The sequence below is a fragment of the Ursus arctos genome, unplaced genomic scaffold, assembly GCF_023065955.2.
Source record: "Ursus arctos isolate Adak ecotype North America unplaced genomic scaffold, UrsArc2.0 scaffold_21, whole genome shotgun sequence".
Classification (NCBI taxonomy): Eukaryota; Metazoa; Chordata; class Mammalia; order Carnivora; family Ursidae; genus Ursus; species Ursus arctos.
This window is the reverse complement of record NW_026622886.1, coordinates 5,969,131-5,981,568: the sequence shown is the minus strand read 5'-3', so window position 1 is coordinate 5,981,568 and position 12,438 is coordinate 5,969,131.

The following is a 12,438-nucleotide window of genomic DNA, read 5'->3' as shown; positions in this document are numbered from 1 at the left end:
GTGGGGAGCTACACGGAGAAGAGCTGCTGGCAGATGTGACAAGGGGGCTGGATCTTAAATTATGAGGGAGCATGCCCTCTCAGCAGAGGTAACAAATTGTGTATGGAAAAGCCCAAGGGTTACAGGGGGCACATGGGGAAAGGGCTGCTGGGGAGGCGAGCCCACCGGGGAAGGCCCTCCCTTGCCAGAACCAGGAGGGGGGACTTCGAATCAGCAGTGTAATTCCACGGACACGTGAGCTCACGGGGGGCCAGGCTCTGTGCTGGGTCCCAGAGAGACCAAGGTGAATGTCACATGGTCCCTGGATTTTAGGGGGTGACGGGAGGGACAGATGTGTAAACAGGTGATGAAGCGCTTTGTAATAAGGGTAGTAACGGGATGGTGCAGCTTAGGGGTAAAGCACAGGGAATCAGACAGCGGGATTTGACACTTGGCCCTGCCACCTGTTACTTTTGAGATCCAGGGAGAATATCATAGCCTTTCAGCGTTTAGGGGTTTTATCTGTAAAATGGGAACTTTGAAAATTATTGCCTATCCCAAGTGTCCTCGTGAGAATTAAGAGGGAGTGCATGTACAGGACTCAGTGTGGTGCCTGGTACACAGCAAGTGCTCAATAATTGCTCACTGTGATATAAGAAACAAAGGAATCATTAAGGAGGAAATGATTACTCCCACCAAAGAACATGTAACAAAGAAGGAGATGCCTGAGTAGGAATTTGGAGAATTCTTAGGGGTTTGCTAGTAGCAAGGCAAGGAAAGAATATTCTAAGCACAAGGACCAAAACATTCAGGGACCCGGCAGTTGGTGGGCTGGGACCAGGTCTGGTTGTGGGTGACAGGAAATCCAAAACAACGTGGCTTCAACAAGAGAAGATTCATTTCTCTGTCGTGTGAAAGTCCAGAGGTAGAGGTCCAGGGCTGGTAAGACACAGACCAACCGCACCTGCTTTACTGCTCTGCCGTATCACACGCGTGGCCTCCACCTCCTGACCCAAGGTGGTTGCGTGAGCTCCAGCCATCATGTCACCATTCCAACCAGCAGGAAGGCAAAAGGGGTAAAGACAGTTGTGCCCCTACCTCTAGGGACACTTTCTGGAAGCTGTAATCAATATTTCCTCCCATTACACAGCCTCACCTTTCTGCAAGGGAGGCCTGGAAATGCAGTGTTTATTTCTACGTGGCCAATATCCATTGCAGACAAAAACTGGGAGCTCTATTACTCAGGAAGGAAGGGAGAATGAAAGTTGGATGAAAACTAGAAATTTCTGCCACTGGATGTGTAAAGAGCATGATATATGCAGGCAAGGAGAAGTATTTTGGTGTTTCTGTGGTGGGAAGAGGGAGGGAGAAAGGAAGGAATGGAAAAAAACAACCAGAAAAATAAACAGTGGCCAACCACGGATGGCCTTGGAAGCCACAGGGGCTAAAGTTTCTTCCCAGCAGAGAGGCACCGAAGGGGTTTGAGCCGGAGAGGACCAGGGCTTTGTGCTGCCCTAGGAGCCTCACATTAGTTGCAGCGGGAATCATGTCATGGAGGGGACAAGTCTGGAGGCAGGAGACACTCTCCCCCAACATTTTATTCTGAAAACGTTCATACATGCAGCAGACTTGAAAGAAGTTGGAGCCAACACTCTATGCCCGCCCCCTGTGTTCCACCACTGGCATTTTACTAAACTAGTTTGATCACATATCTATCCGTCTCCCCGGGGCGCCCACCAGTCTTTCTTATTTTTGTGGCACTTCAAAGCAAATTGCAGACGTCTGTCCGTCCCCTCCCCGCTGCATCCTTGGGCCTGCAGGTCATTCCTGAGAGTTCCATATTTGTTTGCATTTTGTTTCTTCTGATGTGAAATTTACATCCAATGAAAGGCGTCTGCGAAGCCTACGTTTACGGAGTTGTGGAAGTTCATACCCTGTGTAACCCACACCCCTATCAGAATGCAGAACGTGACCATCACCCCAGAAAGTTCCCACATGCCCCTTCCTGGCCAGTGCCCAGCCCCACCACCTCCCAGAGGCAATCACCGTCCTGGTGTTTGGTTCTTCTCACACACAGATTGGTTTGGGGAAGGAGGTCTGTAAGAGGGGCTTGGAGCTGAGGGATAGAGAGGAGAGGGGACCGACTGTGCACGGGCAGCTGGGGAGGGAGGTGAGTGGTTGACCCTAGGCCAGCAGTGGGAGTCCGTGTCTGGCTCTGTGACTGGGCAGAGGGTGGCGCCATTTACTAAGGTGGGTGGGGTACGGAGAGGACAGAGGAGCAAGTCTCCCTTGGGACAGCAGCAGCTGGAGTGTCTGTGGGACATCTGTCTGGCAGGTGTCAGGATACACGTGTCCCCGAGGCTTGACTGTCCTCCGTGTTGCATCCTGCCTGCCCCGTCCCAGTGCTCACAAGGCTCCTGCCACCAGGAAAGGCAGAGGAGCCCTCCCCCACCGGGCTGGAAGGCGGCCAGCCACACGGGCACGGGCGGGCACGGAGGGGGCACTGGTGTGGTTACATCTAGTTAGCAAGTCACGGGGAGGAGCCCTCACTTCCCAGGGGGAGCCCCTGGGCTGTTTGCCCTCTCCCCACACAGCCACCCCCCTTCCAGCCTCTCTCCCTAGCATCCTGCAGCCCTGCCCTTCCCTCTCCCCTGCCACACTGCCCAGCCTTTTCCTCAAACCTCCTCCCTTCCCTCTAAAAACAATCAAAGCCCAGGTCGTAGCTACTGAAAGCCCCTCCGGGGAGGAGGGCACCGGTTCTGCCGCCTGGGAGGGGACAGAGGAAGTGGAGACAAAGTAAAACAGTGACCCACACCCCGGGACTGCAGCTGGGCTCTCTCTAGTTTATCTGAAATCAAACCCAACTCATGGAGGCCAAGAGTGATTTCTTTCTCAAAAGCCCGCTTGGCGCACGGGAGATATATCCGTTCTTCCCACTAGTGTGACTTTGACCTTTTCCTTGAGAATTCATTCCCTGACCTTATTCTGCCGAGATGGGACTTGCCGCCACGCCCCACCCCCATCCAGGGTTGTAGCACAGAACATCTGGAATTTATCTGGAGACTTGGAGGAGCCTCAGTTTACCCCGTCAGACACAGGGCCAGAGCTGGAGTGACTTGTCAGCGTAGAGGAAGCCGCAGAGCTCACTCCAGAGAGGGTGCCGCAGGAAGAAGAGAAGGACCCGGGGGAGCACCCCAGCTTGTAAGGATTGGGGAGAGGAGGAGGAGGGGGAAGGAAGCTTCTAAGGGCAGTGGGGTGCCCTGGGGAATTCTGAGGAGGGAGGACAGGGTCAGGTGTGCACGTGGAGGATGGACCAGAGCGAAGCCGCACAGTGGGCTCGGATGAACACGCAGGACTTACGTACCAGGTGTGGGGGAGGGTACATTAGTGTCGCAGTTAGAGCACTAGCTGCCGTAACAAACAGCCCCAGCCTCCGCGGCTTGTTGGTTCTGACCGTGGCTTCCTGAGTTCGGTTGTCACTCACCTCCCAGGCCATGCAAGCTGGGGGTTGGGCTCTGCTCTGCACAGTGATCCAGGGCCCCACGCTCTGTCCGCAGGCACTCTGAAGGCCTCTGCTCCCCCCGTATCCAGCAGGCCAGCCGCAAGAGAGAGAAGGGAGTGTGAGAGGTTTGGGGGGCCATGGCTGCCAGTGATGCTCATTGTTTCCGGCCCTGTTCCATCGGCCCATCCCAGCCACACGGCCGTGCCAGCTTCCAGGGAGGCTGGGAGAGAGACCTCCCCATGGGCCCAGAAGAAGTGAGACACGCTTGGTGACAGCACGCTGTCAGCCACTGTCCCGGCCTGAGAGAGTAAAATGCTTTGTGATCTAGTGGAAAGATGAGAAAGAGGGGCCGGGCATCAAGCATCCCTATAACCGATGTCTAAGTCCTCAGAGCACATAGTAGGAGCTCGCAGTCTGTCCTCCGGGTGCATGTGGTCACCACTGATAAGACGGCAGGTGCAGGGGTCTGGGGCAGGGTGGCCACTAGGTCTGGGACATCTAGAAGGGCATCCTCCAAAAGGGGGCATTTGAATGGGGGCTTGAAAGATGGTCCAGAGAGTTAGGGAGGCAGGAATGTACCGGAATGTTCAGGAAGCCCTGAGGAGACTAGTTGACAAGGCCAGAAGTTTGGTGAAGCCGATTGGTCATGGATGAGGTTGGAATGCCGGCTTGGAGCAGATGGGGAATGACTTTGAACTTTGAGAATTTTGGCAGCCCTTGGGCAGGCCCTGGGGAGTGGCTGTGGCTGGCTGTGGCTTGGGCTGGGCCGGGGTGGGGGAGGGGGCCATCTCCCATGAATCAGCAGGTCAGTTAAAATTAGGCTCAGTGGCCCAGCCAGAAGTGGCAAGGCCAACAGTTGCGCTGGTCCGTGTGGAGACCAGGGTTGGTTTCTCCACGGAATCCTTGGCCTTCCTGCTTCAGACTGGGGGGCGCTCGGAGTTGGAGCAGGGCTCTGGCCTATCCTGTGACCTCTGCTCTGGGCTGTTGGGCCAGCGCATCCCGGGTCTCTGACCTTGGCAGCAGGAGGCCGTGGGGCAGTTTGACCCAGCTCCCTGGTCAGGCTCTTGGACCACCTTGGCCTAGAGTGGTCTCCCTGTTCCCCTTGCCAGCCCCTCCTTCTGGGGAGCTTTCCACAGTGAACCAGGTGTATGATCTAAGTTGCCCCCCCAACATAGCAACGAGGGGGTGCTTAAAAGCAAGAGATAGGGGCTCCTGGGTAGTGCAGTTGTTAAGCGTCTGCCTTCGGCTCAGGGCTTGATCCCAGCGTTCTGGGATCGAGTGAGCCCCACATCGGGCTCCTCCGCTGGGAGCCTGCTTCTTCCTCTCCCACTCCCCCTGCTTGTGTTCCCTCTCTCCCTGGCTGTCTCTCTGTCAAATAAATAAATAAAATCTTAAAAAAAAAATAAAATAAATAAAAGTAAGAGATAAACGTGCAGGGATCAAGGGTGTGGATTCTGGAGCCAGACTACTGGGTTTGAACTCTGCTTTGCTATTTGCTAGCTGTGTGACTTCAAGCAAGTTACTTAACCTCTCTGTGCCTGAGTTTCTTGCTCTGCCAACCAAATGGCAATCCTCAAGGTACCTGCCTTACAGGACTGTTGTGAAATTTAAACTAGGTTAAATACCTACTACTAGGCCTGACACAGAGTCAGCGCTCAATATGCTGTGGGCTACTGGTCTCAGTTATGCTAATAAAGAAAGAATGTTCTTAAAGAAACCACCTCTTTCAAAGATCTGAGTTGAAATGTTTAGAATTTTGACCCTGTTTGTAATTAGTGAATAATGTCCCTCTTCCTGATGGACTGTGGGGCCCATGAAAGCAGGTACCATATCTTTTTTTTATTTATTTAAGATTTTATTTATTTATTTGACGGAGAGAGAGACAGCCAACAAGAGAGGGAACACAAGCAGCACAAGCAGGGGGAGTGGGAGAGGAAGAAGCAGGCTCCCAGTGGAGGAGCCCGATGCGGGACTTGATCCCAGAACGCCGGGATTACATCCTGAGCCAAAGGCAGACGCTTAATGACTGAGCCACCCAGGTCCCCCAGCAGGTACCATATCCATCCTGTAGTTCTGTCTCCTGGTACAGGCCAAGTTCAGGCTGACAATGGCTATTACCGCTGCTCCCGCCTGCCCCCCGGCCCACCGAGCACAGAAGCGTGCACTGCGGACTGGCCAGGGCCCAGGCAGGGCCCTAGGTTCTGTATGCAGAGGCCCATTTGGTCCTCATGACCCCGCTAAGTGGGAATTACTTGATAAATATTTATTGGATAAGGAAATTCCTACCACTCAGGACCAGGTAGATAATGGATGGAACAATGCTTTGTAAACTGTTAAGTGCCCAACTTGTGAGATGTAAACACTTAGGACCTCTTCCCCAAAGGCCTAGGATCTCATTCTGCTTATGGTTTAGGTGGAGAGCCTTTGGGGAGCATACCCAGTGTTCCGGAACCTTCCCTCCACTTGCCCCTCAGTCAAAATGTTGCTGTCTTGAAACCATTTTCCCCCATGAGTTGTCTTAATGGTCACTAGGGCAGAATTCTACTACCTGCCCCCAGAGATTTTATTTTAGCAAAGGCCAACACAAGCTTGATATCTAACCCCAAAGAAAGCCTCTTTATTCCTATGCTACGCTAGACTGGCCTCTGCGACATTCCCTTAGCATGTCTTGTGGACTCATCTGTGCACACCCATCCCCTACTCTGCAGAGCCCATCTTTCTCAAATGGCACTTCCTCCAGGAAGTCCTCCTGGCAGAGCCCCTCCCTCATACACATCCTATAGACATCTCCCTCCAGCCCCTCATTTCACTCTTCCTGGTGGAATACTAAATATGGCCCTTGGTCTGTCTCCATGGGAATAAAGAATTTATCCATTGATTGGTTGATTGATTAAATAAATAATTCATTAATTCATTCAATATTGAGTATCTTTTTCATACCCACCACTATAGCTTTTTTTTTTTTTTTTTTTTTAAATCCTCCCCAAAGAACCTAGCATAGTGGCCAGCACATTGTATGGGAACAATGCTGAATTTCAGGGAGTAAGGCCAAAATGTGGAGGAGACATTTGGGGTTTTCTTAGTGGTTTGGCTGATAATACACGTTACCCAGGTAGAAGGTGGTGGTGCCTCTCTCTGGCTTAGAAGGAGGGAAGGGAGGAGAGATGGCATGAGAGGGAGAAAGAGAAAGGCCGGGGGACTGCTTAGGCAAGCCTGTCCCTGGGACTGTGCAAGTGTCCATGTAAGGGGATGACACTTCAAGAGTATGGAGCACTACACTGGTTTCTGAAGATGAGCCAAGGCATGGTGGTATGAAAATGTGGACATTTAGGGAACAGGGAGTGGCTGGATCACAGGGCACAGGGGAGTGAGGAATGGGAGGCAGGGCTGGACAGGTCAGTTGGATTTGTTGTAGAAAGCTCTGACATAATGGCCGAGTCCTAATAATACTCCAAGGCCTGACTCAAAGGCTACCTCCTCCAGGAAGTCCTCCATGATAGACTTTCATTGTTTTTGTCTCCCTAGGGTGTTCCTATTGGAAACTCATTCATTTGGCTGAGCCTGTCTCTTGACTCCAGTGACTGGTTCAGAGATGGGCATGAGACCCAAGCTAGACAAATCAGATTCTTCTCTGGGTCTTTTCTGCCTGACCTCTTGGAGGACTCTGCTAAGTAAGGTAGATATGGATCTGGAACTGCAGGTGGTCCCTGGCCTGAAGAACAAAATCAAATAGAGCCCAGAGAGCCAAGAGATATAGGGAGGCAGAGCCCTGATGAATCATCTGAGTCACTGGATCCAGCTATGCCTGAAGCCACTTGTACCCGGGACCTCCCAGTGATGTGTGTTCAATCATTTGTTCATTGGACAAGGATTTACGGAATGCCTACTATGGTAGTCAGGGTTCTCCAGAGAGACAGAACCAACAGGAGATAAGTATGTAAATAGCTGGGTGCCTTGTGGCCCTGTCAAGTTGATACATAAAATTAACCATCACACCTACTACATGCAAAGTATAGTTCTGGGTGATGGAACTACAGTAATTAGAAAAACAAAACAAAACAAAACAAAGATCCTACCTAGTGGAGCTTATGTGCTAGTGGGGGTGGGGGTGTGAGTAGAAAAACAATACACAAAATAAATAATAAAAATAACGCGCTAAATGATAAATGTTATGGAGAAAAATACAGCAATAAAGCAGAGAAAAGACAAAGAGTGTGGGTTAAATTATGTTCTAAATTTAAATGCATTTGATAAAGATCTAAAGAGGTAAGGGAGAGATCCATGGAAATATCTGGGAGAAAAGTATTCCAACAGCGAGAGCAGCAAGTGCAAAGGCCCTGAGGTAGGTGTGTGTTGTGCTTATTCAAAATACGGTCATCGTTACATTGGCCAAACATTCTGATTTGTGTACAGAGCAGTCTGAGTTGGATTTCATCACTTGTAATAAGAAGATTCCTCCTGATGCAGCTTCCTTGATCACCTCCGAGGAGCAGACACTCGCTCTCCCGGCTCCTACCCTCTGTTGTTTGTACCTCTTACCACATGTATTGTCAGTGCTCTTGGCCTCACACAGCTGCCTTTATTTTAATTCATGCTTTATTCAGAAATAGTGTCAAATACCTACTGTCTGCTGAACACACTCCCATCCCAGTCTCACAATCATCTCCCTTCCGTGGATACGCTCAGGAACGTCCAGAGAGAAGCCCTTTTTCCCAGGACCACGCTCCCACGAAAGGGCAGAGCTGGGGTTCGGACCTAGGCTTGTCCAACTCCAAACTTAGTGGTTGAAGACACAGGGCACACACTTGGGAAGAGAGTGAACTTCTCCTGTGGAGCTCCTCAGGGGTTCAAGCAAGGGCTCCTGACGGGACAGTGGTGCCTGGACCCATAAATCTTCGGCCAGATGCTCCGTCCATTACTTTATGTGTATCTGCTCATTTTTGTTCCTACATCCCTCGTAAGGCTAGGATTGCCGTGTCCAGCTCCAGGTGAAGAAAGCGAGGCTCTGACCACCCCGCCAAAACTCACCCGTCAGCCCTGGGCGGCTTTGCCTTGGCTCCTAGTTCCCACGGTCTTTTAATTCCCTCCTCCCAGGGCTACAAAGCCCTTTGCCCTGGGTTAAGCCTTGCCATCAGCACCCATTGCTCTGACCTGGGCAGACTGGCACCCCCTGAGCTGAGACCTTAGAAGTCTAGAAGCCCCTCCACAGAGCCACTGCAGCCCTAGAGCAGATGCCAGCCCATGGCACTTCGTCCCGGCTCCCCACCCCACCTGGGAGCTTTGAGCTACCAGAAGGTGGCCCTGCCAGGGCCAACATCCCATGCACCCTACTCTCCACACTCTGGATCCTGGGGGCGAATCCTTCTCTATGGTTTGAATTTCCACCCCCCAACTCCCGCAGGCCGGGAGCCCCACCGTGGGTCTGAGCGGCCCAGCTTCTGCGTATGGAAGGTACATCAGCTGGAGCGTGAAACGCAGTAATTCCATATGGGTTTTGGCTTCCCAGCTCAGCTGTGAGCTTCTCAGGGTGGGAGCCAAGTTCGAGGCTCTGTTTACCTCTCTTAACCCCTGCGGGACTTCCTGGCCCCATCCGCTCTCTCAGAGATGGCCTGGGGATTCCTGCAGCTGCCCTAACCACTGCCCACAGCCTGGGGGCTGAGAACACCAGAGGTGGACCCTCTCACAGTTCCGGAGGCCGCGGGGCTGAAATCAAGGCATCGGCAGGCTGGTTCCTTCTGGAGACTCTGAGGGAGGGTCTCTTCCCTGCCTCTCTCCCACCTGCCAGCGGCTGCCTGCCAACCTCGCTATGTGGTTATATCATCCGGATATTTGAGTCTTCGTGTGGCCTTCCCCTCCTGTGTCTCTGCGTCTTCTCTTGTTCTTTTAAGGACTCTGTGATGGGCTTAGGGCCCACGTTAAATCCAGTATGATCTCGTCTGGAGATCCTTCACTTAATTACATTGGCAAAGACCCTATTTCCAAATAAGGTCACGTTCATAGGTACCGGGCTTAGGGCTCAGACATACCTTTTGGGGATCACGAGTCAACCCACCACAGACGGAGAAATGCAGGCGCAGAGGAAAAGGGCTTTGCTCCGGGATCCCACGGTACATTAGGGCAGCCGAGGGCCTGCTTGTTCTCCTGACACCGGCCAGAGCTCGGGCCCAGCCCACATTCTGTCCTGGGTTCCCAAGATTCTCTGGGAAAGTCTTCAGTGAAAAACCATCTGGAGACTGTCTGGGATTCGGGGGAGCCTGCCCTTTCCTGTGCGGAATGGCCGAGAATATGATTACGGGAGGGAGTTTCCTTTCCTGGTTGGCTCTGTGCCTGGGGCCTGGGCTGGTGGACAGGCTCCTCCCTGGGGAAGAGGCCATATCCCGCCTGCTCGTCTGCTCTCTGGGTCCCTGCTCCCATCCCCTTCCCCGAAGAGGCCAGAAGCGGCTCTGGTCACAGCAGGGAGGGCAAGAGGAACGAGTTCCCTCCCCCTGAGGCTTTCTTTCCAGGAGATGACTTCTGTTCTCCTTGGAAAGAGCCAGGGAACATTGTATGGAATTTAAACTGATGAATCCGGCTCTTAAATCCTCCGCCCTCAGAGGCCAGCAGAGAATAATGATTAGGATTCTGGCCAAGGGGCACCTGGGGGGCTCAGTCAGTTAAGCGTCTGCGTTGGGCTCAGGTCCTGATCTCAGCGTCCTGGGATGGAGCCCCACCGGGGGCTCCTTGCTCGGCAAGGAATCTGCTTCTCCCTCTGTTGCCGCCCCCTGTTCACGCTTTTTCTCTCTGTCTCCCAAATACATAAATACAGTCTTAAAAAAAAAAAAAGGGATTCTGACCTCAGAACCCAGACGGCCTCCCTCAGGCACCAGCTCTTCCATTTGCTGAATGTGTGGCCTTGGGCACACCATTGACTTCTCTAAGTCTGTGTTCTCATTGGTAGAACAAGGACAACAGCCAAATGACCCTATGCAGTTATTAAAAGGATTAACCAGGGGCGCAAGGGTGGCACAGCGGTTAAGCGTCTGCCTTTGGCTCAGGGCGTGATCCCGGCGTTATGGGATCGAGCCCCACATCAGGCTCCTCTGCTATGAGCCTGCTTCTTCCTCTCCCACTCCCCCTGCTTGTGTTCCCTCTCTCGCTGGCTGTATCTATCTGTCCAATAAATAAATAAAATCTTTAAAAATAAAATAAAATAAAATAAAATAAAAGGATTAACCTAAGCACAGAAAGCCGTCATCACAGAGCCCATAGTAAGGGGAGGACAGATGGCCGTTGTCATTGTGCGTGAACTGTGGGTGCCATGGACTGCGAGCTCAGGCTACAGGTAAAGTCAAATGCCTGCGGTGATCAAATTAGTATGACTTCGAGCTCCCAGCTCTTCCTTGCTGGAAGAGTCTCTCCTCTTCCCAGGTATCAACACGAGTCCTGGGGTTTTGCTTTTCTGTGCAAATCGCAATTCAGGTCCACCTCTAGCAAAGGGTCATGGGCCATTTGAGTCAATCCTGGTTTTAAGAACTTCTAAGAGAAAAAGATGGACAGAGTCGTGACCAGTCTGATGTCATACACATTCAGTGCTGGTCGGGACCCGTGAGGCAAAAGAGGTCTTTTCTGGCCTTAATAAAAGAATGTAAGATTGGTTCCTAATACCTGTGGCCGAGACACAATCCTGGGGTCTGACCTCTTCTTGTAATGTGGGACCCGTGTCCCAGGGGGTCCTGAGTACGGGTCCGCAGGCCGGATCTGGGGGCCAAGCTGGCGGGGGGTGGGGCTGAGCTGTGGGCGTCTGGTTTCCTCTCGGGCATCAGGCTCACGGTGCTGACCGTGGCCATGGCCATGCTCCCTCTCTCCCAGGAGACCTCTGGGCTGCTCTACAAATACACTCACCCCCCGGCCAGCAGCCCTCGTGCTCGGCAGAGCCCAGGGTGGGAGATGTGCGTTTGGGCTGTTCTGTGTCAAGCTGAGCACTTGCCCTCTTCCCCATGGAATTTTAGCTTCTAGAACAAGGATCTAGAACCTGAGACACTGGGTGGTGAGGGATGTCCCGGCAGCCCGGGTTGCCTTCTCTGGGAAGAGCCGTGGGCCTCTCTGCTGGCACTCCCCGAGAACCACATCGGAGATCCAGACCCACGGACAGGAAAAGTGAACAGCATCATCCTTACTGTTGGGGTCACAGGGACCTGGGAGGGGGTGAGAGGGTGGGGAGGGTGGTCTTGATGCATAGGGCAACAGCTAAATTAAGGCCCATCACCAGCCCTCTCCTTCTGTCCTCTTGGCCCCTCCCAGCTCCACATCTCTGCTGGCAGATCCCAGGAGCTCACCCTCCTGCCTCTTCCCTTCTCCCAGGGACTGAGTCTAGTCCTGTGCCTGCCTACCCCATCCTCTCGGGAGTTCCAGAGAATAAGGTTTTCTGCATCTCACCAGATTAGAGCCACACGCACTGTGAGCTGTGGAATTTAGGATATGTTAGGCCAACAAAGGTTCACGGTGCCAGGAGGCAATGGCCGAGGAGAAAACATGACAAAGGTCAGGACTTGCCCCGTGTCACCTAGTGGTGGGTATAAAAATGGACCCGCTCAATGGCCCGCCTCATGCAAGAGCCAGGGAGAGATCAACCTATATTTTGTGTGGATGGCCTCTTTGGGTGTAAGTGGGGGTCTGGAAAGATCCATGGGGTTGGGGAGAGAATAAGGCTTGGATCTAAAGCCATAGTCAAGGACGCAAAATAATGGAGGTCTTTCAATTCCTAGGATCTCAGAATCACGGAATGTTAGGTTCTAAGGATCATAGAGTCACAGCCAAGAAAAGAACCCTAGCTCGTCCAGTGGGCTTTCCTTGCTTTACAGATGTGGGCAGGGATCTGGAAGTTTCAGGGCAAGCCTCATTCCTGAAGGATGGGCTCCTCCCTGTGGAAGACTCCCTGTGAGGTCACAGGGGACCCCTCACCCCTCGAACCCCAAGCC